We start from the raw sequence: 24,153 nt of genomic DNA on the forward strand, positions 1-24,153 counted from the left end.
TTTTTCCGCTAAATTTAGCGGGGAAAATAGAAGGCCCAGAAACATACCTCAAAGTGTCCTGAAGCTTCTAAGAAAGTTAATCCCTTTAAAAAAGAAACATTTGGCATATAATAGATACTGTTTTCATAACTGAACACGCGAGCGCAACAAAAATAATTGTTCAGTCTTACTTTCTCATATTTTTTCTGCTTCTACTTTCTTGTTCTGCTTCGCTTTGTATGAAGACTTACTAGAGAACAAATAGAAAATCCAGTACCGGCAATAAAGCTACGATTTCGATTCCATACCTAACCTGGCAAAATGCACTAATGCATTTTGCCAGGTTACGTTTTCGCAAAGCGCTCTGAGGCCCAATCACTTATGTTTTCGCAAAGCGCTTTGAGGCCCAATCACTGTGACCTCCGACGGAGGGAGCGACGAGGCAAACGAGGAGACTCAAAATATACATAGATTATAACCTGCGATGTGAAACGGAGAATGACGTTGCCAATTTTCTCTTCACGTTTAGTCTCACGCAGCAACGTTAATTTTTGTATCCAAACGCCCACTCAGTAGATCTCGGCGATTGACTCAGCTGCACGATCACCTTTCTGGAGTGTGCCTAAAGTTCGGCATGTGCCCACAAACGAATAAAGTACTAAATAAGCTACTAAAAATACGTACGGAAGTGGGTTCGCAAGTAGGGTTCCGTGTTTTTTGGTATGTACCGATAAACGCCGAATAGTAACCACCGAACCGGTTTCATGAAGATCATGAAAAGCCGAGAAACTTCGAATCGGAGCTGTCTTTGAATAAGAAAAGCCCCAGGCTGGAATCAATCTATATCTACAGCTTTATTGTGTGTTGACCCGGAGCACCAGCAAACACTAAACTCTCTGCGAAGCTGCTTCTTTTTCGAAAAAAAAAATACCCGAATTTTGCTTTCTTTTCTCACCGGTACCGGACTCTAGAATGGTCACGTGCATGCATATTTCTTGAAGGTTGGGAAATCCCACGCGCTTGTTTTCTCCAATGTAAACCTTAATTAACGCGGATATTTGTTTTTAGTCCGACATTAAATTTTGATTTAAGAAAACATCTAGTTTATAGAGAGAAAAACACAAAACAAAATAAACCCTGAAAAGAACCCAACAAATCTAAAAAAAAAAAAGAACCGCGAAAACGTTGAAGCAATTAGCCTAACGGAAACCACAAATTGCCGTGAAAATAAATAGGTGACCCGATTCGTCGCTTCTTCGCTCCCGGCTAACGAGGCGACGATACAACGCGGAGCCATAGTATAGGAAGTATTCACTGCCGGCCACAGCTGTGTGCACGACTGCTGAGTGCATGCTGATGGCGAGCTTCCACAGTTGTTCTGTAACGTGCATTTCGCACCCTCAAGATTGCCGGTCTTAGCAGCCTAGTAATGTGGGCTCGTTCAGAGCATGCGCTATAGACATCACCCACAAATATGGTGCCCAGGGAATACTCCTTATTAGTGTTGGCATCGATCGAATGAATGTTTAATCCGCTCATATTTCGATCCGCTCTCTTCTGGGAGACGTTGACGGATACAGGAGTTGATGCGAGCGAACGCCAGCATCGACACGGAGGGGGACGGACGAAATTCGAACCGACACCGGGCCTCCTGAGGCCGGCGTTCTCGACGTGCTCTAGGAAACGTTCGATCCGATATTTACCTGATGTCACATGTCGTCCGACATTATGCAAACTGTTTCTCAGCGTTATCCGGGCGTAAAAAAAAAAGTCGTATAAATAAACCAGCCGAATTATTGCAATTAAACATTTCACAGGCGTGTATTAAGGTGGCGCATTCATCATATTCAAAATTTATGAGTGTAGGTTTCAGAGAAAAAAATGTAAGCCTAAAAAAGGTTAGAAAAATGTAAACATCGGGTTGACGCCTTTGCTTCCAGATGGCACAACATAAGGCCAAAACGTGAAAGCTTCCTTGAGATGAACAAGATCCAGCACTTCAGACCGTGTGCCTGAACCTACACTGATAAACTATGAGAATGATAAGTGCACCATCTAAAGACACCTTTATGAAATTGTTCGATGGCCTCAATGGTTTCGTAGATATTCTTTCAAATATCTATGGGTGATCCTAAGCTCCGATCTATCCGCCGGTACCTTCATATGAATTATGTCATTAACAACGCTAACCGTATACTTGGTTATCTCAAACGTTATTTTTTTATGGTCCCGTCATCATTAAATATGTTTCTTTATAAAATATTACTGCGGCCAAAACTTGAGTATGCAGCCTCCATCTGGGATCCCGGTACCGACTATCTTACTAACTCTCTCGAATTAATTCAGAACACATCTGCATGTTTTATTTTAGCAAATTATAATCGTACCGCTAGCGTAACATCAATGAAAAACACCTTATCACTACCCAGTCTCGCGCATCGCCGAAACATTTCTACTATTTGTCTCTTTCACAAAATGTTTCATTACAACAATTGATACCCCCCCCCCCCCCCCCCCCCCCGATCGTTTGTTCCTGCACTCTTGGATCACCGTCACAATGTAAGCGTTCCATTTTTCCATTAAAAAAAAATATTTTTTGCTTCACTTATTTCCAGAGTTTCGAATGAATGGAGTGATCGACCTGCATCACTTACATCAATTGTTAATTGTGTTTTTTTTTTTTTTTCAAATGTTCCAAACCATGTATTCCCTGTTGTGTAACTATTTTGTGTTTTCCACTGTTATTTTGTCTGTTTTCTCATCACTCCCCTCTGTTATGTCTCTGGCCCTGAAAGTGAAATAAATAAATAAATAATTGGTTCATTGCTTTACTTAGACGATGGTGTTTACGCCCCGAGGAGTGCCGAGGAAAATACAACTCCCGATTTCAAAGTACATTCCCCAAATTTGGTATTGTTAAATTTTTATCACAAAATGATGATTTGTCAACAAATAAGTGCTTTATAAGTTGGTTGTTTTATAGTTCGTCATCGAGGGTAAGCAAACTACTTCTGTAGCCATTTGACTTTATACAATATTCGACACCATTTCCGAAAATATCTGATGCACTCCCGATTACCACCGAGGCAATGCATAACAGTTAAAAGAAGAAAAAAAAACGCATAGGGGAATGAAAGGTTGTGTTAACAAGATTGTGTTAAAAATACTTGTACTTTACCTTGGAAGTACATTGTATTTGTAGTATTTTACTTCAAGTACATTGGCGCCCGGTGTACTCACTATTTTACTCAAAATACATAACCTCTCATTTACTTTGTATTTTACTTCAAGTACTTTTCAGATGTACTTTGCCCAACACTGGTTATTTGTAACCCCTCACAGCGCAGCTCAGTCAAGGCAGTGATTAATTCTTGGAGTGCTCTGCTGTAAAGCAGCCGCGCGGGCTTTGCTGGCGGCCACGCTTGACCGCGTGCGCGCACCTGCACTTCGTCGCGGTGAACAACTGGGCCAATTGATCCGTAGCGGCGGTTCTTACGATCTCGTGCGCCGGCGGTCGGCGGCATCGCAGCGTCGATGGCTTCTCCGCAGCCGTCGGGCGCATCGCTGCAGAGTGCAGCGACCGACCTCCACGCGAGCCGACCGATTCTCGGAAACGTACGTTGCACGGGGAAACGACATCGACCGTTGAAGCGTCGACCGCACCTCATGCCGCGACGATGTGTCACGTTCAATGCGAGACGCGCTGTATCTCTTGTTTTCGAGGGAAGTTGCGAAGAGGAACTTAAAAAGAAAACCTCATGGAAGTCTCAAGAGTGCCAGCCGAAAGCGCCTTTGCGTCTTAAAGGGGTCACGGAACTGTATCGGGTTGGGATGTCCATGACTTTGCTGAGGCGTACTGGTCTAGTATGACCCAAATATACTCACACCGACCGCTTCTGATTCAGAAGCTTCTATGTCGCGGTGAAATTGCGAGGATAAAAGGGGACTATATATATATATGTCTTTCAGTCTTGCCTTCGCTTTGCGAAGGCAAGACTGAATTACGTGATTGTGGGATAGAAACCACCCGCCTGACGATAGTCAAGCGCGACTCATGCATGGATTGGACTTGAGAACTGCGGGAGCACTAGACTTCGATCGGCTCGTAACAATCAACGCCTCGGCGGACACTCGGGTAGTGAATCGTGTCCAACCACTACGGTGATGATAAGAGTTGAACTCTGACAATGCCTGGAGCTTAGCACGCGTTTTCTACTCTGCCGACCACAGTGCGTGGATAGAGAAGGCTATGATATGACTAACCAGGCCACGTGGCCGCATGTTCTGGCTCCGAGTTGAGGCAATAAACCATGCTCATATTTCTCAAATTTATTTTCCGACTTCCATTGCTTAGAAAGAAAACTAAGGCAAGTTTATTCGGCTATTAACGGAGGAAAGGTATTCTTAGTAGTATTTAGCGAAAGTAGAAAAATCGTTTCATGGCCTCTTCAGGCCTCTTCATCTACGAAAATCTCTCGAACAAGATGCGAAACTTCGGCTGCTATTCTGATTCGGAGGCTTCCAGCAGGTTCCTTTTCAAGGACTTTCCGACTGCCTCATAATATCTCAAATAACAATCTGAGCTGTGGCACTGAGTTGGGCGTTTCACGTACTTAAGTCATGCCACAGCTCAGACTGCTTTTATTTTGTAGATTTTTGTTATTGTTTCTGGGTCTAACCATACTCCCAGCCTCGCCATTCGTCGTGCGGGGAGGCAGATGCATTGAACTTCTTAGCGGGAACAAACTTTCGACAGGAATGCGTATGCACCGCTGGAATTTTTAAATTCACATCAACGATTCGTGTTACGAGTGCATCGCAGCTATGCATGCAAGAGCTTCGCATAGTGTATCTTGCATACAGAGCACCAAATATGGGGTATCGTGTAGTGACTCAGCCCGGCCAAACAGGTGAATGCCGAGGTTTGGGAGAAGTTTGCATAATTTCAATGGTGCCGCTGAAGTTTCGAACAAAAGCGAACAAAAGATATGGCATAAAATTGGTCCCCCAGAAAATGAGGAATTATTCGAGTCATATTTTCGATTCGTCATCAACCGGATGCTGTGACGTAAGTGGTAGTCATTATGTAATCAACGAGAAAGCTGACTGACTTTGTCACACGTGCATTCCAAATTCCTTCAGCATTTAATTATCAAATATGTCCACCAATCGGAGAAGGTCGTGTCACGTGCAACGCGTGTAACCCCGCGAACCAGAATATTGCACGTGGCAAGCACAATGATTGTTTCGCGAAGCAGAAACATTTAAACTCGGCAAATCGTGGCAACCCTCGTGATTAACTAATTTGTTACTGGTTCAAAGGATGAGATTTTGCAGGACAACACACTCCTGACAGCACCAGATTGCCCCAACGTACTACAGGGATTACACAATTTGGAGGCCTCGAGTAACCCGTAGAAAAAGAACACAGGGCATCTTATGTGATCCCTAAGACGGCTTGAAGTCGAAAGCCCAAGCACTGATGCATTAAAGACAGACACTCCTCTTAATGTACCGAGTCATATTTCTTAATGTGCTGAGTCATCCCTCTCAATGTGCTAAGTCATCCTCAATGTGCTAAGTCATCATCTTAATTCGCTTAGTCATCGACTTCAATCGCTTGAATTCCTCTTAATTCACTTTAATTCATCTTAATTCACTTTGGTTCCTCTTAATTCGCTTTGTTGTCCTTCTTAATTAGCTTTGATCACCTCTTACTTCTTTTTAATTCACTATAATTCCTCTTCATTCACTTTGACTCCTCTTAATTCGCTTTTTAGTTCTTCTTAATTCCCATTGATTACTCTTGCCTCTCTTTAATTCCTCTTAATTCACTATAATTCCTCTTAATTCACTTTGATTCCTCTTAATTCGCTTCATAGTCCTTCTTAATTGCCATTGATTACTCTTACCTCTCTTTAATTCCTCTTAATTGACTTTAATTCCTCTTAATTGACTTTAATTTCTCTTAATTCACTTTGATTCCTCTTAATTCGCTTTGTCATCCTTCTTAATTTCATCGCCTCCGATTCGACCGAGTGGTCACGTAAACGTTTTGGTGCCTTCCGTGTCGCCGACGTGTTTTCGCTCAAGGACTTTGAAGGTCGACTGAACGATGAGACATAGGCTCTCGCCTTAATAAAACGTAGCTCTCCGAAAACACACGCAAACAGACTTCATAATGTAAAACACGAGACTGTTTAAAAACACAAAGCTTAGGACAATGTGCGTGTGCTTGTACGTTTTTTCTTTCTTTTTCATTGTATTTTTTGGGGGGCCGGGGAAAAATCATTAAATTGCCTGCGTTTTTTTTTTTGACACAACGGTCCTTTCTTTTGCGTAACAGCTCATTTCCCCCACGCACGTGACCCCCGTGGGGCGCCGAATGCAACAATGGCCGCGATGAACCCGTCGTGTTCATGTAACGGCTCCGCATCTCTTGCGTAACGGTTTTCGCGTCCGGTGTTACGACTCGCCTTTCTGTCCGCCCCATCGTGTACAAAAGGAGCATCTGGGGGTCGTCGTTCGCACGACCTCATTGGACGTCTGAGCAGCAGCGTTTGGTAAACCGTCGTTTGAAGGCGGGCGCCTAACAGTTCGGATGTCACCCACGGGGCGACGGTTACATGCCGTCGGACATCGGATCGCATGGGGGATGCGCCATATGCTCTAAAGGTACACATCTGTCGTAATGACATAATTCAGACCACCTCCCACCCTCCATGGAGCGTCTTATCGTGTTAGAGAAACTATAAAAATAAAAAGAAAACATAAAGTACAGGTGAATTTGTGTGAAAAGACCCTTCTCAAAACCTCATCGAGCAACATCGGCGGTCGGCAATGTTCGGGCAGGAAACGTGTGAGTGAACGCGAAACCTTGCCGAACGCTTTCCCCGCTAAATTTAGCGGGGAAAATGACGTCACATGACTTCGTGTCACGTCACCCGTGAACAAATTTAGTTTCTCCGCGTAACTTAGCGGGAAAATTGATGTCACGTGACTCAACACCCATTCAATTCCCCGCTAAATTTAGCGGGGCGCTTACGCCGACGGCGACAGCGTCGCCGCTCGACGGGGAAACGGGCGCCTAAGAGCTGCGCTTTAAAAAAAAAAAAGCCCGTGTCGTCTGTATTGTTTTAGAGCGCAGCTCTTGGGCGCCTGTTTCCGCGTTGAGCGTCGTCGTCGTCGCCGACGCCGTCGGTGTAACAACGCGCGTTGCAATATGGGACGTCACAGTTTTCCCGCTAAATTTAGCAGAGAAACTGAATTGGTGTTGAGGTCATGTGACGACAGTTTTACCGCTAAATTTAGTGGGTAAACTGAATGCGCATGTGTTGCATTATGTTCCCCGCTAAATTTAACGAGGAATTGAATCGGTGTTGAGGTCACGTGACGGAGAAACTGAATTTGTTCATAGGTGACATGACACGAAGTCATGTGACGTCATTTTCACCGCTAAATTTAGCGGGGGAATTCAATTGGTGTTGAGGCCACGTGGCGTCGATTTTACAGCTAAATTTAACAGGGAACGTGTGGGAGGAGGGTAGGGTATGTTGGTGGAGGAGGTTACAGAACCAGTATGCGAGGAGAGGGACACACACACACATATACATATATATATATATATATATATATATATATATATATATATGAGAAGGCAGTGCCACTGCCGAAACGTCGACGGACGTCAGGCCCTTTTCTTATTTTTATCCATTTTTTATTTTCAATTCTTTATTTTATTTTTCATTTAACAATTTATTTTTGTAAGTTCTTGTGTGTTAACTTTGACTTTTACTCCGTCCTGTTTAGAAGTTTCTTTCCCGCGTAATTAGCGTTCTTGTGCCTAGTCTTCATTATTCCCGTAAACTAAGACAACTTTTTGTCGGCACTTCACCATTTTTTCTTGCGTAACTTTTTTCGCCATTAAATTAGAATTTTATTCTTTTCATCCTACGGCTGCTGTGTCTGCGCACATCACTTTTGCCCATATATCAACGGAAGCATTTGTCAACATTCGTCACTCTTTATATATATATATATATATATATATATATATATATATATATATATATATATATATATATATATATATATATATATATATATATATATATATATATGGGTGATTTTATTTCAAATCGTGAAGGAAAAAAAGGGTCAGATTTTTAATTTCGCTGAAAAAGATATATGTTATTGCACCGTCTCTAAAAACGCAGTCGCCACAAACCGCAAGCTCCTCAGATTTTTTGTTCTCGACTTACGAATTTTAAAAGAGGCCGCGGCGGAAAGCAGTGTTTTTCACATCCGTTGTGGGGCAGATGTTTCGCTCGATCTCCTGCCGTTGATTTTCAGTCCACATCATAATAACTTTTTCCAAGCACTCTGTGAGCACAATTAAAAGGCACTAATGCCATAAATTAAATTTAGGCGCTTTGCTTTTTTTCTGTAAAAATGTCAAATGTCGGTTTAATGTTGATGAACTTGCATCCAAAATGCATTTTGCATAGCATCCAAAAAATAGCACCGTGAGAACCGCGCTTCAGTTTCCGTCTATACTCCGTTTCACCTTATGTTGTACCGCAGAGAAGGCTAGAAGCGCGAGCTCATAGCGTTGGAAGCTGCTCTTGACGCACGAGAGCTCGTGCCGCCGAGATGTGCCCTAGAGCAAGGAGCTCGCGCTTCTAGCTTATCCTGCGGTACAACAGAAGGTGAAACAGAGTATAAAGCACGCCGAACAACTAGACTGGGCCGTTCGCTTCATTCTGTATAGAAAGGCTCCTGTAAGTTGCAGACCTAAAGCCCCTTGATAAAGGCGTTTTTGTTTTGTTTTGCAAGTTCCATTGTTGTGGAAATGCGCAAGACACGCGCCACGAGCGGGTGCTCCGCCGCCATTCGCTTCCAAGGACCGCTCATTACGGTGTTGCGCCGCCATTTTCTTCCAAGGGCCGCTCGAGACACGGGCCTCGTGCACCGGTGCACTATGACGCTACTTGCGAGACACACGCAAGCACATCGAGAAGCTTTAGGCAAACCCAACCATCGGTGTTCGAACCGATATAAAATGCCTGGCGGGGTGTTTCGCCGACCGAGTCGCACAACCATCGTCTCTCCGTTCCACCGGTCACACTGATCATATCATTCCTCATTCGGCGCTCACGTCACGATGAACCGCAGACGCTCCCGCGAGCCATCCGAACCAATCAAATGCCGCGCGAGTGTCACGTGACCCAGCGGAAGACACGGGGCGCGCAGTCACGTGACGGGTTCACAGCACTTGATTGGCTGGGTATGGTTCGCAACGATCGCTGCGGTCCACCGTGTACCAGATGGAACGGGGTGTAGTTGTGGAGCGGAGGACGGGGCCGGTGATGCGCGACGCCCTATTTTTAATTCACGGTTGCGCGCGCTTCGTATTTTCTTTTACGGCAGCTCCTGGCAGGCCGCTTGACCTTAACCCGGCAAAAGCGGTGTCGCCAAAGGGACCGTTGAGCGAAGAGGGCTCAAGAGTTACGAGCTTCCATGGCGAACCGACCTGATTGGCACTGTTGCTCGTTTATTTATATATTTCCTGTTTATTTTCTAACTTTTTTTTTGTTTTTAGAGGGAAGCGGGGGAACTTTAAAGTGCCGTTAAATTCACAGAGTGCTGCTGGCTCGTTTGTTGGATCACATCCCACGAGAGAGAGAGGAAGTTAGTTTAGGCGATTGCTGGTTTTTGTGACAAAGACGAGGCGGCGGTCGAAAGTGGCGCCTGCCAGAAAGTTGTCACCCGGAAGTCGGTCTGGTGTCATCTTGGCGGATTTCGAAAACGCTGGCGCCGCCGCAGAGAACGCGGGAAGAAGGAACCATCGATGTGATTTACAGAGAGCGGTTATAAGGAAAGACTAAACCGAGGAAATCGCTCAACACGAACTCGATGGTTGCTGCGGCACGAAGACTGCGACGAGGCATCTTTATTTAGATTGAGGTGAAAAAGAAAAGTATCAGTTCAGCAATAATTTTCGCGAAGACGTGTTTTAAATATAAAATCTTTCGTTCTAGTTTCTTTTCTTTTTTTTCAAAGTAGAAAGAAAAAGTCATGACTTAAATTGTTATCTAAATTATGATTTAAATTACGTAATTTTTATTATCATTCAGAAAACACATCTTTAAAAAAAGGATATTTCGAAACAAATATTTTCTTAAGCTAAAACTCTTTATTATTCTATACTTCCCATGAAGGCACACATTTTTTTTTAAATTCTATCTAGAGATTTTTAGTCAAGAAACAGTTTCTTTAAGTAAATTAAGAAGGCACACTGTAAAACAAATCCGGTTCGTCTCTCAGCGTTGCCAGATAGATCGGAAAAATAGTCGCGGCATCGGACCCGTATCGAAATTTCACTAGGTTACTCCAGACACTACGATTAAGATAAAAACGTGTCTAAAAGAAAGCAAGCATTCGTGTTCAAGTTACATATCTTATGAACAAACACATTCAGCTTCAGCTAGGTACGCACAGTGCGCAATGCCACGAAGCTACAGTGGAACGAAACCGACCAGCAGAACGCAAATGTCACCGCGTTCGTCATAACGGCACCACAAGAGAAAGAGACCATTTTTTCGAATAGTAGTTCGTGCACTACGCGAAATAGTTTTTGCAAGATTTATTTGTCAAAGTTCCTTTTCTTCTCTGTTTTTGTAAAAATAATTCGTACGCTCCGATTAAAAAAAAAAAAAAAAAGCCGATCTTAAAAGTAGGTTAGAAAGCCATTCGGAGGTTGGCACCTTGGCGGGATGCTATCTTTTACACTATATATATTTTTTGTCTGGTTTCTTCGGTCTTTGACTTTAGGCACAGTGACTACTTCAATTGATCGGGGTCCTGCGCTACCAAGCAGTGGGTACTTTAATGCCGCAACGACAGCACTTGGCACCACGAGACATTTTCCTCCCGTTTTCTTCATATTTTGCCTGGTAGTGGTTCAGGAACCAGGACACAGAGGGCTCAACTATTTCGCCAGACTTACACAATCTGATGGAGAATGTTCTCATCTGACAACACGGCTGCGGATGGGAATCTGCAGCTCCGCTCCGCTGTCCCGAACGCCCGATCTCCCGAAGGTCATCCTGGCGATATGCCGCACTGCCTGTTCTTAGTTACAAAAATGCAAAGGGGAAGAAAGTTGGCTTAGTAGGGCGGATGGATCAATTGTGGGTTTTCGGACTTCAGGCTAGGTGGCGCAAGCTACCGACCATTATAAAGGGCACGTCCGTTAACATCCATCCATCCATCCTGTCACTCCGCTCACCTGTCCTGCGGATGTGCGTGCGGTGTCCCGTGCCGCTCCTGGCGCTGACTCCGTCAGATCCTGGGCTGGGCCCAGGGCGGGAGCCCGGGCTCTCGCTGCACGCCCCGGGTCGAGACCCGCCCAGGAGCATGGACCCGGCGGGCACCTCGGCTCGTCCGGCACTCCCGGCACGGGGACGGCTCGCCTGGTGACAAGGGCAGAGGCACCGGAGGACTCCTCGTCATCGCCAGAGAAAATGCATGCACTAAAACCGTGGTCTCACCCAGGGCTTAAAGTCTGGGGGGTCTCAGGGGGTCTTCGACCCCCCACTGATTTTAACGGATGGTCTGGGACGCTCCTCCACAGCCCCAGCATTAGTGAAATCAAAATCATATCTTGCAATAAAATAGCTTGTTTTCAGGGATGTGACATTTGGGGATTAGCAATTTGAGGGTTGCAGGTAGGGCGGGGACATAGTCAGCAGTCGGTTTTATTTTATGTGCATCTAATACATTTCGTCAGAACCCCCCCCCCCTTCCCGCCCTCCTCCCTTCTTGTAGGGACCCCCCTCAACTTAGAGGAGACTTCAAGCACTGGTCTCACCGTCTCACTGCTAATATACATCGTATAAAGAGGACAGACTACAGACACTAAGGACTGTTTCTTCCTTGTATGGCGCTCACATTGGCCATACAAAAACTATCTGCAGATGGTCATCGTGACTTCAGCGACATCTTTTGTACGATGTCTCGGCTGCGCCTGCTTTCCCGCAGCGCACGATCGTTGAGCCAATCACTGCAATCCACGCACCGAAGTCGGCCAGTGAAATTCGCGACTGCTGAAGCAGTATGATTGAAGTATGCTGTCAGCTAGTGTCAGGCCCAGTGCCGTATAGTGAGTTTTCGCAGATCGTTTCCGCCGTTCCGCAACGCTCTGCGCAACCCGCCACGAGTCCAGGCTAGTGGCGCGCATGCGCGGTTCCGTCGTCTTAGTAGCGTAGGGAGTAGCAGAGGGGAAAGAAGCGGTCTACGAAAGCCCCCTATTCTCACAGACATTGTTTTTCGGTTAAAGCGCTTTTCCAGCCTCATGATTGGCCCGAGTTTCTCTGGAGGTCGCTGCGATTGACTCTCTGAAGTATTGCGTACCAATGGGCATTTATATAGCCTCAGCGGCAAAAAAGCGCTCAGCCCGTTTGCCACTGAGATCACGTTCTTATTGTTATATTGGCTTACGTTCAAAAACAAAGAAACCATCCCCCCCCCCCCCCCCCCCCTTTATAGGAAAGATCAATTATTAGTTCTCTAAATGCGCTGTGGCGAAGTATACTTGCAGTGAGTTCTGACTGTGCGTTCTCAGCACTGAGAACTTCGATCCTCGCGAACAGCAGTAGTCGTAGTTGCCAAACACCCGAACTGCCTGCGCGACAATGTCGTCGCAAAACGGACCCTCCCTACGGCACAAAAGCGCAGAATTGTTCTTAATCGAGGGACTTCGTGATCGCGGCATTGACCGGGACGTCTTGGGAGCGCTGCCGTATCGGAGAGGAAGCGAGAGCGATGGCGACAGAAAAGAGAGCGGCCCCCACTCCATGCAGCGAATCGATAGGCCGGGCGTGTCACCTGCGGGGAGAAGAAAATTATGCGCCCTGGGACATATCAGTCGTCGGGAAACGCCGACGACCTGATTCCCGAGGCCTTGGCCCGGAATTTCTCCGGCAAAGGTGTCCCGCGAAATGGGCCGGTAGACTGTTCTCTGACCTGCCCGAAACAAAAGGGAACTGGACTCGGTAGAAAGTCGTTTAGACCCTAAGAAATCCGGAGTGTCTCCTTTCCCACGAAGCTCTTGCGAGAGCCAATCGCCTCAATCTACACTCTAAAAAAAGTCTGTGCGCCTACTTTCCCGCACAACAGTCGGAGAGCCAATCACCGCAACTTACGGAGGCAGCTCAGCGAATGACGATGCCGAAACAAATGTTTAGACGAAAAAACGCAGTCTGAGTTGCGGCATTAAGCAGTGCAAAACGTCATGCTTGCATTGCTTAATGTCCCAACTCAGACTGCGTTTTTTGGTCTAAACATTTGTTTCGGCATCGTCATTCGCTGAGCGGCCTCCGTGAGTTGCGGTGATTGGCTCTCCGAGGGTTGTGCGTGAATGTAGACGCACAGACATTTTTTAGAGTGTGTGAAAGAAGCTCGACGAATGATCAGGTTGAATATATGTTGAGACGAGAAGCTTCGCCGAAGAAGAAGCAATCAGAAAGCAGGGAGCATGGAACGTAATAAGTCCCCGCGTTTTTCAAGCTGCCGATAAAGTTCCACGCACCACTCACTGGTCTTTCTTTAATTACGTTAAACCAATGAAAAGGCTGATTGGCATCATGATCCGATGACCATGCAGTGTCAACGGTCAACTTGGTGGCCCTCTTTTCTTGCCTCTGGGATCGGATGTCGTTAAGGAAATAGCTATGATTGGTGTTTCGAGTGCTCCGTTGGAAAAGGTATGTGCAGGACCCTACGGGAAGGTAAAAAGTCTCAATATTGTTTGATCCTTTTTTTTTTTTTTAGGTAATGCCAATTTTAGTTGCATATCGATGCCGTCAGGCGCGTGATCACCGCGAAACATAAAAATAAATAGCGGGATCCGAAACGGCGGCGAATCATTGACTACTTCGAAGAGCTCCACCCGAGATAACCATTTTCGTGTACTCCAGAGCAAAGAAGAGAAATATGTATCGTGTCATGCAATGGCCTGAAGGAGGCACGTAGCAAGGGGGGTGGCCCATGGGCCCCCCCACCCCCTTCCCCGATATCTTCCATTTTACTGGGATCTCCTCTCCAACCCTCCTCCTCATACAGCATTTTGTCATGGGCGCCCCCCCCCCCCCCCCCCCCCCCCCCCCCCGAAACAAAATCCTGGCTACGTGCCTGGCCCTGAAGTCATCAGACGCGTAAACACGAAGGCACTAAAGGTAGTCTCGCTGGGAGGGTCGGGAATGCTTGACGATGTTTTCAGCGACGTTGCAAGGAGTGACAGGGGTAGCGTATTTTCTGTCCACCAAGTCGGTACCACAAAGTATAACTGCAACTTCACTTAGACACACAAAAAAAAAAAAAAGCTTCTGAGCGCGATCTTTTTAGTTGTACTATAATCTAATAAACACTTAGGCAATTTTAGCGTCTTTTATGGGCCACGCGAAGGCACATCGGATAACAAGTTGCATTATTTTTCGCTCGCTCATGCACCCTACATTGTACCACCTGCACGCATATCCCAGCGCACCGGCCGTCCACTTTAAGATTCTCGTCCACGCAGGTGCACCACAGCCTTTTCCACCTCATTTTCTCCCCCACAGCTTCGGATTGGAACGGACTTTCCCACGAGATTACTACCATCGCGTGTCCATCAAGCATCATGCAATATGCAACCGCCACCTTTCATAATGAAGGATCATTTGTCTCGTTAAATCCCACCCCTTCTGTCGTATCCATTCGAGGGGCCTTTAATGAAATAAAATGAAGTAAAGCATTCTGTATAGAAGTTCATTTTTTTTTTTTCTAATTGAATGACAATTTGTTTTTGGAAGATCTCCGATTGACTTTGGAACAACCATCCATCGAACTCGTGTTGGCTTGGTTGTTGGAATCCGCCTTCTCTAATTTCTCGTGCCAGCTCCAAGGTCTTTTCTCATTCCGCCGAATCGTGCTTGGAAATCATTTTCGCTCCCCTCTTATGCGGATAGACAACTGGAGGAGGATTAAGCGCGGAGTGAGTGCCCACCTCTGACATTTCGGAAATCCTCTCATCTCGTCGAAGACGTCAGAATTTGTTGGACGGGATCGTTATGGCGTCGCGTGCGAGGTGCAGCTAACGCCTAGCGAGGAGATTCGCCCGTGCTGGCGATGCGCCGTTCATTGCGTGACCGTGTACGTCACCTGCAGGTCCAGCGGATGGTTAGGCTCGCGTGGATAGGGCGCTTATATGGGAAATATTACGGGACACTTCGTTTCTTTGTTGTTCTTGTTGACTTTTGTTAAGGGGAAGGGGGCAAATTATATTGGAACAATGCAATGTTAATTTAGATACCTGTCGTGAGTCTGACCTTGTTTAGATCCTCGGGAATATCACGATTCCTTTCATTATGGCGGGCAGAAATTCAAGATGTCGCGAAAGTTGTGGTGGTGGAAAACCTCTTTATTGGTCCTGCGAAAACCCCTACCCCTCCGTCACCCCTTCACCAACACACCTACGCACAGTCTGCCGGTGAAGCAAGCGCCGGGTTCGCTGGACGAAACCCCTTTGTCCCTCCAAGTCCACACACATCACACCATCCTTGAAGTCCTCCGGCCAGTCCTGGGTCCCCGATGTGTTGTACATCGAATGAAGGGGAAATAAAAAGATGTCGGGCCTATGAATGGAAAGGTATACTTTCCCGAGGTTTGATCCGTAGTAACAATATTGTATAATTGTCGTTTATGTTTATTCCGGGAAATATGATGACGTGAGCACTTCTTCGACCGTAATCAATTTGTTAACAGCGTTTCGCAGAGGAGAAAATACCCTACAATCTTGGCGATGTTCTCACACGATTAGGCGCATGAGTGTAAGCTCAGGAGGTTCAACCTCACTCATATGGAAACTAAAAACCTCGCTAACCGAATATCAAAAGATGGCTATATGCTTGCAGCTTTATATTGACAGGTGTGTTATTCCATATTCAATCTGTATTTCTTACGTAACATATACCAGGGGTACGATTGCGTACAATTGATAACAGTAGCGCCAAGCGGTCGGCCAAGTAGTCGCTGCCTATCTGTGTTTCCGCGATGCGATAAAATATTATTTGGCGTACATGTGCCGATGTTCTTCGCTCAATATGGAAGCTTGCAAACAAGGCAAAATTTCGAAACAAGTACACGTGACATTTTTCGAAGACAATAGACTGGAAGATGGGCTCTAAAATCTTCCATGTTTTTTTTCCATGTTTAAAAATGGGACAAAAAAGAAATTATGTTGGCCACTTTAATACCCGGCACATCCCGGTTAGCATGGAGAATAGAAGGGTAGGAGAGGGTATGACGTCAGCCGCGTAGCCTCCACAAGCCATGTTCCCTTGACGCCTCGCCTCTTTCTCATTTTCCTCCTTATTCTCACCACATCACGTGACCGTAGCTAGCCTTCGTCTAGCTATGGTGTACTAGAATACACCACAGCGTAGCCTTCGATCTGATAAAACCTACCGGACGGAGCGCGCGCACGCCTGCAAGGAATCCTCCTACAATCAACCATCCATCTCGCACGTGACATGTCACGCGCACCAATCGCCAGAGAGATCTGCGGTCACGCTGGGCACAAAATCGTTTAAACTTTTTATGACTAGGCTTCACCAATATTGCAACGTGCCCCCTCCTAGTACTTCTTACCTCCCTGCCGGTTAGAGTGGATGGAGGGGGAAGTGTACTCATTGCCTGGATCGACTCAATCCAGAGATCCAGGACGGAAGTAGATGGCGCAGTCATCGAATCTGATCAAAATCTGCCAAGAACCGTGCGCCTTTGGGCGCGTCGCCGCTTGTGCTGGGATCATTTGGTATCGTGGAGTACTCAGTACTCAGTTGCATGCTATTAATAACTGCTTTTCCACCTACTGCAGCTCATCTCATTTCCTGTAACGGTTTCCCTCTACGAAAATTAACTCAAACCTTCATGATGAATCTAGCACCCGGTGAATAAATATGAGAGTTGAGCAGTTCGACTGAGGAACGACCCAGACGACCTGTCACGTGGTGCTGTTCTTCTAAAAAAGGTATGATGCTTACGTAGAATCTTAAGTGTCTCGGGTAATAACACGCATGTACCTGTGCCCCCTGGCTACAGCTGATTTCAAAATAAAGTTCGCACAGTACAAGTAACTATTTAAGGATATTTGTTTTCCAGGTTTGGAGACGGGTTTCGTCTTTTGGTGTCGATTAGAGAAAAGTGTACCTGTAAGGTTATAGCTGACCGGCGCAGACAGTGTACCTGTAAGGTTAGGTGACTATGGCGCAGAGCGTTAGAGTTGAATAATAGAGAGTTTTAGTAGACCGTTTTCATCTTCCGCTCCGCTCTGAGGGTGCCAGACTGCGCATGCGCGGCCCGCTTCGCCGGAATGGAAAGCGGAGGTCCAAAAACGCGTTTTAGTAGAGCGTTTTTCTTCAGCGTAAGAGCGTTTTGAGCGGGTTCGAAAAATTTGCGTAGCCCCACAAGTGGACGTTTATAGTACTAGTAAGAGAAAAAAAAACCTAAGCGTTAACACCAGGAGAGTAAAAGGGAGCGTGATTGTAGAGGTAGTAAAAACGAAGGCGACAATAATGAACACAAAAGAGTAGGCACACACCTGAAGAAATATTAAGCTATAAAATATAAATATAATCGTTCCGCCTTGTGTGCGAGTGAAGCCGAAGGTATAAGCATGAGCATGTTGCTCTAAACGGTACTTGCACTGCACGAGCGCGCGTGCTTATCAAGGGCGCTGAAAGGCCGGCACTCGCTATTGTAGCTTCTGCTCCACTCGAATTAAAACTGAAACAGATTTACTTATTCGAAGTAGAAAAATAAGAGAAAAGGACGAAGTTTGCGCATTGCGAGTACATCCTTTTGCGTAGTACGAGTACAGTGTTGCTCAAGGCTAGCAAGGCATCTGCACGATGAATCCCCGCTGTTCTCAAGGAAGGAGACTTTTACTAACGAGATTAAGCTGGCGAGACATCGAATCTATGATTCGTACCCCTCGTGCCATCAAGCGCCGAAGCTTCCTTTGCGAACGCGGTTTGCTGGATATTTCCAACGTAGAAAAGAAACCCTTTAGGAAGCTATCCTGTTTAAAGAAGGACGTGGCTGTTCTGCATGCGGGCCTCCAAATACCAGCACCCGACAGATCGGCGCAGGGTGTTGCCAATCCGGCGAGACGCTTTGCATGGTTCTTCCTCGACTGGCCTATCCCAACCGTCTGTTCGTACTTGGATCAGCGTTTGGACGGAACTTGTCGGTGTTCTTCAGTTCTGTGAACCTCATCGTGGGTCACATCAACGAGAGGTTCGGCCACCTGCTCGCTGACATAAACAAACATAGGTGGTTGACCCTGGCGAAACTAGAGCTGTGCTCACAGGTGAGACCTTGCATGGTTTGTGTAAATTTCGCGTTTCCATTGTTTCTAGCACAGCTGCTCTGTCTGGTGAAAAGTTACTTTTTTCTATACGCCAAAGGTGTACATGGGCAGTGTCAGGACAAGTCACGACGAGCGCGTTCGTAATCTATGAGTATTAGTAGGCCACTTTTATGAGCCCTCTTTGCTCTACTTTACGCTTTGCGAGAAGCATCGTCCCCACCGCGCATGCGTGGCCCGCTCTGAGTTGGAGCGTATAGTTAGCGGAGTGAGCGTGCGCTCCGCTTCACAAGTTGTAGAGCGGACTGCCCTCAGCGTCCTTAGCGTGATCGCTCAGATCTCAAGATGGCTGCACTTACTCAATACGCGTCGATGTTTTTGACCGTGACCTCAGCTTGAAAGAGGTCGAATCGAGAAGTAAAGCGTACGCCCCGCGCGTAAAAAGTAAACCATTCGATTTGAGTTCTATGTAACACAAAACAGCATAATCAAACGAAGTGAACGAGTATCACTTTGCAACCAGCACGGCGTCGGTAAAGTCGTCGCGTTTTGTGGACGTCCTATGGCTATGCAGTCAGATGTACGGGTGCGCGTGCTTGAACGCCGATTATATCTGTGCATGCGCCCTCCTGTCAAAAATGCCACTGAAAGCTGACCACGAGCATAGCGCTCGCAAGCTGCACCAAAGAAACCATTCCTCTCAGCTTTATTTATTCACACTCGCTCGCAACTTTTGAATTGTTTAACTTTCCTCAAGAAATGTTTACATTGGATTTCCTTGGTAGATTTAGAAAATAATAGAAACTTGAATGCAGCCTTTTTAAAAGTGCAACCCATGGTGCCGCTAGTCTTCGAGGCCGCCTTATTTTGGCCAAGTGTCTAGGGAGCAAGAGAGCTACGTCATTGTTTGTCGCGGATGCGAGTCTAAATGTATTAGACACGAATGCTGCGTCAATACTGAATATGAAATGGGTTCTAGTCACAAGTCTCGCACTAAAAGCGATGCCCAAAATATGGCGGCCGAATATGTTACCCGGTGGTGTTTTGAAAAGAGTTACCAATAACGGTCGAAAGAATATTCCACGTAAATTTTTTGTCTGGTGAAAACCAGACAGGCATAAACACTGCAAAATTTAGCAAACACAACCCTGGACTTCTAAGCAATAGTGGTAGATTAGAACAGTTTTCAGAAGTTTCGTTTTGAATTCCGGCGTAGCGGGCCTCACATGCACAGTTTGACGGCCTCAAACTTTAGCAGAATTAAGGAACAACTATCTATATATATATTAATTTACGATACCCAGTTTTTTTACAACCCTACAATGGAAATACGCTTTATCTTAGAGGAGTAACAAGTCCCATATCACATGTTTTGGTAGTGTTTAAATACTGCCGTGTTGTAAGAGTGTTTTTCTTTGTCTTTTTTATTAGGCCGTCAAGGACAAGGGAACACCCCTGAACGACTGTTGGGGTTTTGTTGACCGCACAGCATGCCCATATGCCGTCCATCAAAAAATTAGAAGAAGACCACAAGAGGGTGCTCGTCGTGAAGCACCAGGCAGTGATGTGCGCAGACGGCATAATTTGACGGCTGGACGAAACCTACAAAGACCATGGGCATTTTTTTGTTTGTTTAATAATAGAATGCATAAAATTATCACAGTAAATCATGTTCCAGCTTTTGTACTGAGCGAAATACCTGTCCAACTGGGCTGAAAGGCATCTAGAAATATTTTAATAAAAAACGTTTACTAACGACTCCCATTTTACTTCTCAGATGTGCGTGTGAATATTGCATCTAACCAAATTACAGTGTTACTGTTGAATTCAGCATTGTAAGAGTAGACTATGTTGCGTGGCCTTCTATTGCAAGAAAAGACCGTAGCACAAGTGAGGCAGAAACTGGGCAGGAGCTTAAGCTGAAAAACGCACTTTCATAAACACGCAAAAGAAATAAAAAGAAGTGTATAGTCAAGCAAAATGGTTTCATGTCACCCCCCAAGGCAGATACATACACTGCGCTCCACTGTTAATACGAACACGACAAAAATCGCTTTTATTTGCAGTTTATTTTTTTGACAGCTATTGAAAAAGCTGAAAATTTGTCGCTCAGATTAGTGCCCCAAACGAGCGCTTTATTCCACACCAATAGGCAAATGTCAGCCCCTCGAATTTAAGGTGAAAAATAAAAACAGGATATTGAATGCTCTCACTAACAGTGTCGCGCAGTGTACATAAACACCAAGGCACCATATCACAAATCGAAGCATACGAAGAAGAAAAAACTAATTTCATTGGGAAAAAAAATGTAGAGATATAAATGGAGCACTCGCTTTCGCTAATTTTCGCTGTCTTGCTGCCTGAAGTAACCAAACAAAATATCTGTCCGTTTGCCGATTGCTTTAGTCTTTGGTCTTTAACCTGTAATTTTTGGCTCTGGAGGGCCGCGGCACCGCGGAAAGCAGCAGCCCGTACCACCGAGGCCTGCGGTGCCGCGTTTAGGGAACATGGTAATGTGATGAGTATAAACGTGCAAGATGACGACGACATGGGTTGTTGGTATTGGGGAGGGTGGCAGTCTGATTCGCAGAAGTCCAGACTTCGTGGAGGCGGGTTGGGCGGGTGAGCAGCGAGCTATGAGGATCTTGCACGCCGTTCGATCAGTGCTTGAAGGAGCACCAGGAACATAATGGCGCTATTGCTCACTGGGGTCCACTGGGGTCAAAGAATCATGCTCCAAGGAGGTAGTCAAGCCGAAGTAGAAGCTGCCGCCTCCGAGGAACCGAGGCCCAGGGCTCAGATTGAGACACCGCCGTCGCCCGGTGTGTCATCGTCTCAACGTCGTCGTCGTCATCTCGCATAGAAAAATCGAGCCCGCTGGCTTAGACAAGGCAGCACCTGTTCCCACCGTTCAGGGGCCGTGAAAGGATTGCGGCCAGCGATTTCTCGAAGCAGCCAGAGGTTCTTGACCACCGTGAAACGTTTTCTGGGGGACGCCTTTTCAAACAAAGTCTGCGCAGCTTCTTAGTGCAGCGAGGTTCATAAGGGTCAAGCGCGATCCCAAGCATGATTTCAAATAGCGAGCACCCACCTTTCCAGAAAAGCAGCATCTAGTGAACCTTTACTGAGAGTGGAACGTACTTCTTAAAATGGCGACGATAGCGGAGCTGACGCTCCTCGCTCAAATCCCAGAGCGGGTCGCGCATGCGCGATGGCAACTCCGCTTTCCATAGAGCGGAGCGGGAAACCGAAAACGGTCTACTAAAACTCTCTAATATTTCCCCCTTTCAAATGTCCTTCATGGGGGGAAGTGCACTGTAATCCGGGGGAAGTGCACTGCAATCCTTAGAAGCACACGTACTCTTACAGAACCTTTCGTAATTTTTCTCGTCTTTTACTTTGGTATTAAATGCTGGAAAAGAAATTGCTGCTTCCTGAAAGTTTAAAGAGCGAGAGGGCAATCTGCCTCTCAGATTGGGCGGCACGGTTCGATGCTGTGGAGGGGTTATCCAGTGCGATCCGAGCCTTAACCCCAGGTGCGTAACGTGCTTCACGCTGCTCTGATTACACGACCGCACACCTCTACGGTGCTTGTCCATGTCAAAACAAGTATGACGCGGCTCAGGCAGATGACTGGTTGAGCAGATCTACGACGTTTGCATCAGATTCGATCCCAGCGCCCTCTCATGTTTGCCCCGAAGCCGTTGATTATTTGTCTCAGTGCACTGAAATTAAAGTGGGCTAGGCGAAAGTAAACGGACAAAGCTGAACCAGGGTTCATCAGTCAATGTATGCTATATCTGAGCCTGCCCCAATGGGACAGGATTAAGGGGCTCCTTGTGTTAATGTGCCGAAGCCTCGGTAAAGGCTCTGACAGTACACACGGGTGCCGAAAACAGATCCGTAGCTCACCTTAGCTGATATCAAAACAACTTCAACCTCTTCTTCTTTTACTTCTGATGCTAGATAACAGATTTCCTAACTGGCTAGAACAAGGTGCCGTGTACGTTTCATGTGTGACTTGACTGTAACTCGACTGACGGCAACAGCGCCGATGTGCGGATCATGCACAAGTGACGTTTCAGCAACAATGAGAAGGAGCAAAAAGGACCCACACCGTCACTTCCAGTCTACCACGCCAAAGCAGGCAATGAGAACACCTCCCCATTCAGCCCACCCCCCGAATCCGGTTTTAGAATATAAATACTAAAAGAAGAGAAAAGGTACATACTTCGACCGGATTCTGCATTCCGGCGTCGAGCCCTGGCAACAGTGGGGCATTATGTGGGATGCCTTACTGTTGCCACGGATGGGAAGAAGAAAAAAAAAACGTTATGGATAGCATTTCTAGACAATACAGGGGAGTACGACAATGTGCGTAAGAAAAAACTCTGGGTACAGCTGGTGGAGTACGATTTACATGCACACTTGAATAGGCTTTTACAACAGGTATACACAAATAGTAAGGTTGTTGTAACGTGGGAAGCAGAAATAACAGAACCGGCAGAAATAATAAAAAAAAAGGACTCAGGCAGGGCTGTCCCCTATCACCTCTGCTTTCTTATGATATACCTGAGTAGAATAGAAACAAAAAATTAGAACAGTGCAATATGCTAAAGAGAGGAAGAAGGAATGCAGCAATTATGAAGCACAGTGCACTATGGAATTACAATAGATATGGAGTTGTTAGGGGAATAAAAGGAGTTATGGTACCGGGTTTGCCTTTCGGCAATGCGGTATTATGCGTAAACTCTGAGGTCCAGCCGAGCTTAGAGATCCGGCAGAGGAGCCTGGGCAGACTGGCACTGGGGTCGCATGGAAACACACCAAACGAAGGAGTGCACGGAGACATAGGCTGGGCACCTTTCGAGGCTTTGATAGGCGATCAGTAAGTTGAAATTTGAACAAAGACTAAACACAATCGAGGATACACGATGGGCGAGGAATGTATATAAGCATCTGTACATGAAAAGTAACCGAACTCGAGAACTAAGATTCAAATACCAATAGTCAAGTGCGGGGGCAGAACAGACCACCTCTGTAAAAAAAGAAGTAACAGAAGCTGAGGGACTCGATGTGAGAGGAAAGACATGGGAAAATCAGCTTTAACTATGTACAAGAGACGAAAACACGAAATAAGGAAAGAACATTGGTATGACGATCACGGGGGACTTCGTTGTTGTTCGAGGCTAGACCAGGACTATTGAGGACTAGGACATATAGTATGAGGAAATGGATACGCGGTGTTTTGGTATGCCAAGGGGAAGACAAGACAATAGAACATGTGGTCTTGAGGTGCACAGGCTTCATAATTCGTCACCCGAAGGGGTGACGGATTTAGCCGGAGCACTGGGTTTGCAGACGAGAATGGAAGAATGAATGGTAAGTGCATTTTAATAACAAAGAGGAGATTGTAAGACTGGTGGAAAACATCTAGGGACAATTGAATGGCGTACAACTAACTGACACAGCTGGGGACAGGCGGAACAGAGGAAAATTGGGATTCCCTCCCGCGTGGCTCCGGCCCCAGGTACCGTGTCGCCCAGTAGGCCTAGTGCCAGGGCAACGCCGACTAGGCTTGACCAGAGGAAGATCGGCGAATCCATCGCCAGAGGGAAGAGGCGGAAAATAAAGCTTTTAGGTGTGTTTTTTTTGTGTTTTTTTTTTTTTGCCTGTTTACGTGAAGGTCATTTTGGTGATATCCCACACCGCTTGGTGAAAGTTACGAAATTGCAGAGGGTAAGCAAATTGGCAAAGCAAAAAAA

The 24,153-nt window shown here is 46.1% G+C and overlaps 1 protein-coding gene across 1 annotated transcript in view; it reads right to left on the reverse strand.

Moving 5' to 3' along the window:
* Positions 1–24,153, reverse strand: part of LOC8030973 (monocarboxylate transporter 12) — a 77,296-nt gene that overhangs the window by 23,218 nt on the left and 29,925 nt on the right. The window contains exon 2 of the mRNA XM_042294062.1: positions 11,270–11,453. The gene's annotated coding sequence lies outside the window, so the exon portion shown is untranslated. The remainder of the gene's footprint in view (positions 1–11,269; positions 11,454–24,153) is intronic.

This window comes from Ixodes scapularis, unplaced genomic scaffold (assembly GCF_016920785.2).
Source record: "Ixodes scapularis isolate PalLabHiFi unplaced genomic scaffold, ASM1692078v2 PGA_scaffold5__190_contigs__length_132052651, whole genome shotgun sequence".
NCBI classification, from domain to species: domain Eukaryota; kingdom Metazoa; phylum Arthropoda; class Arachnida; order Ixodida; family Ixodidae; genus Ixodes; species Ixodes scapularis.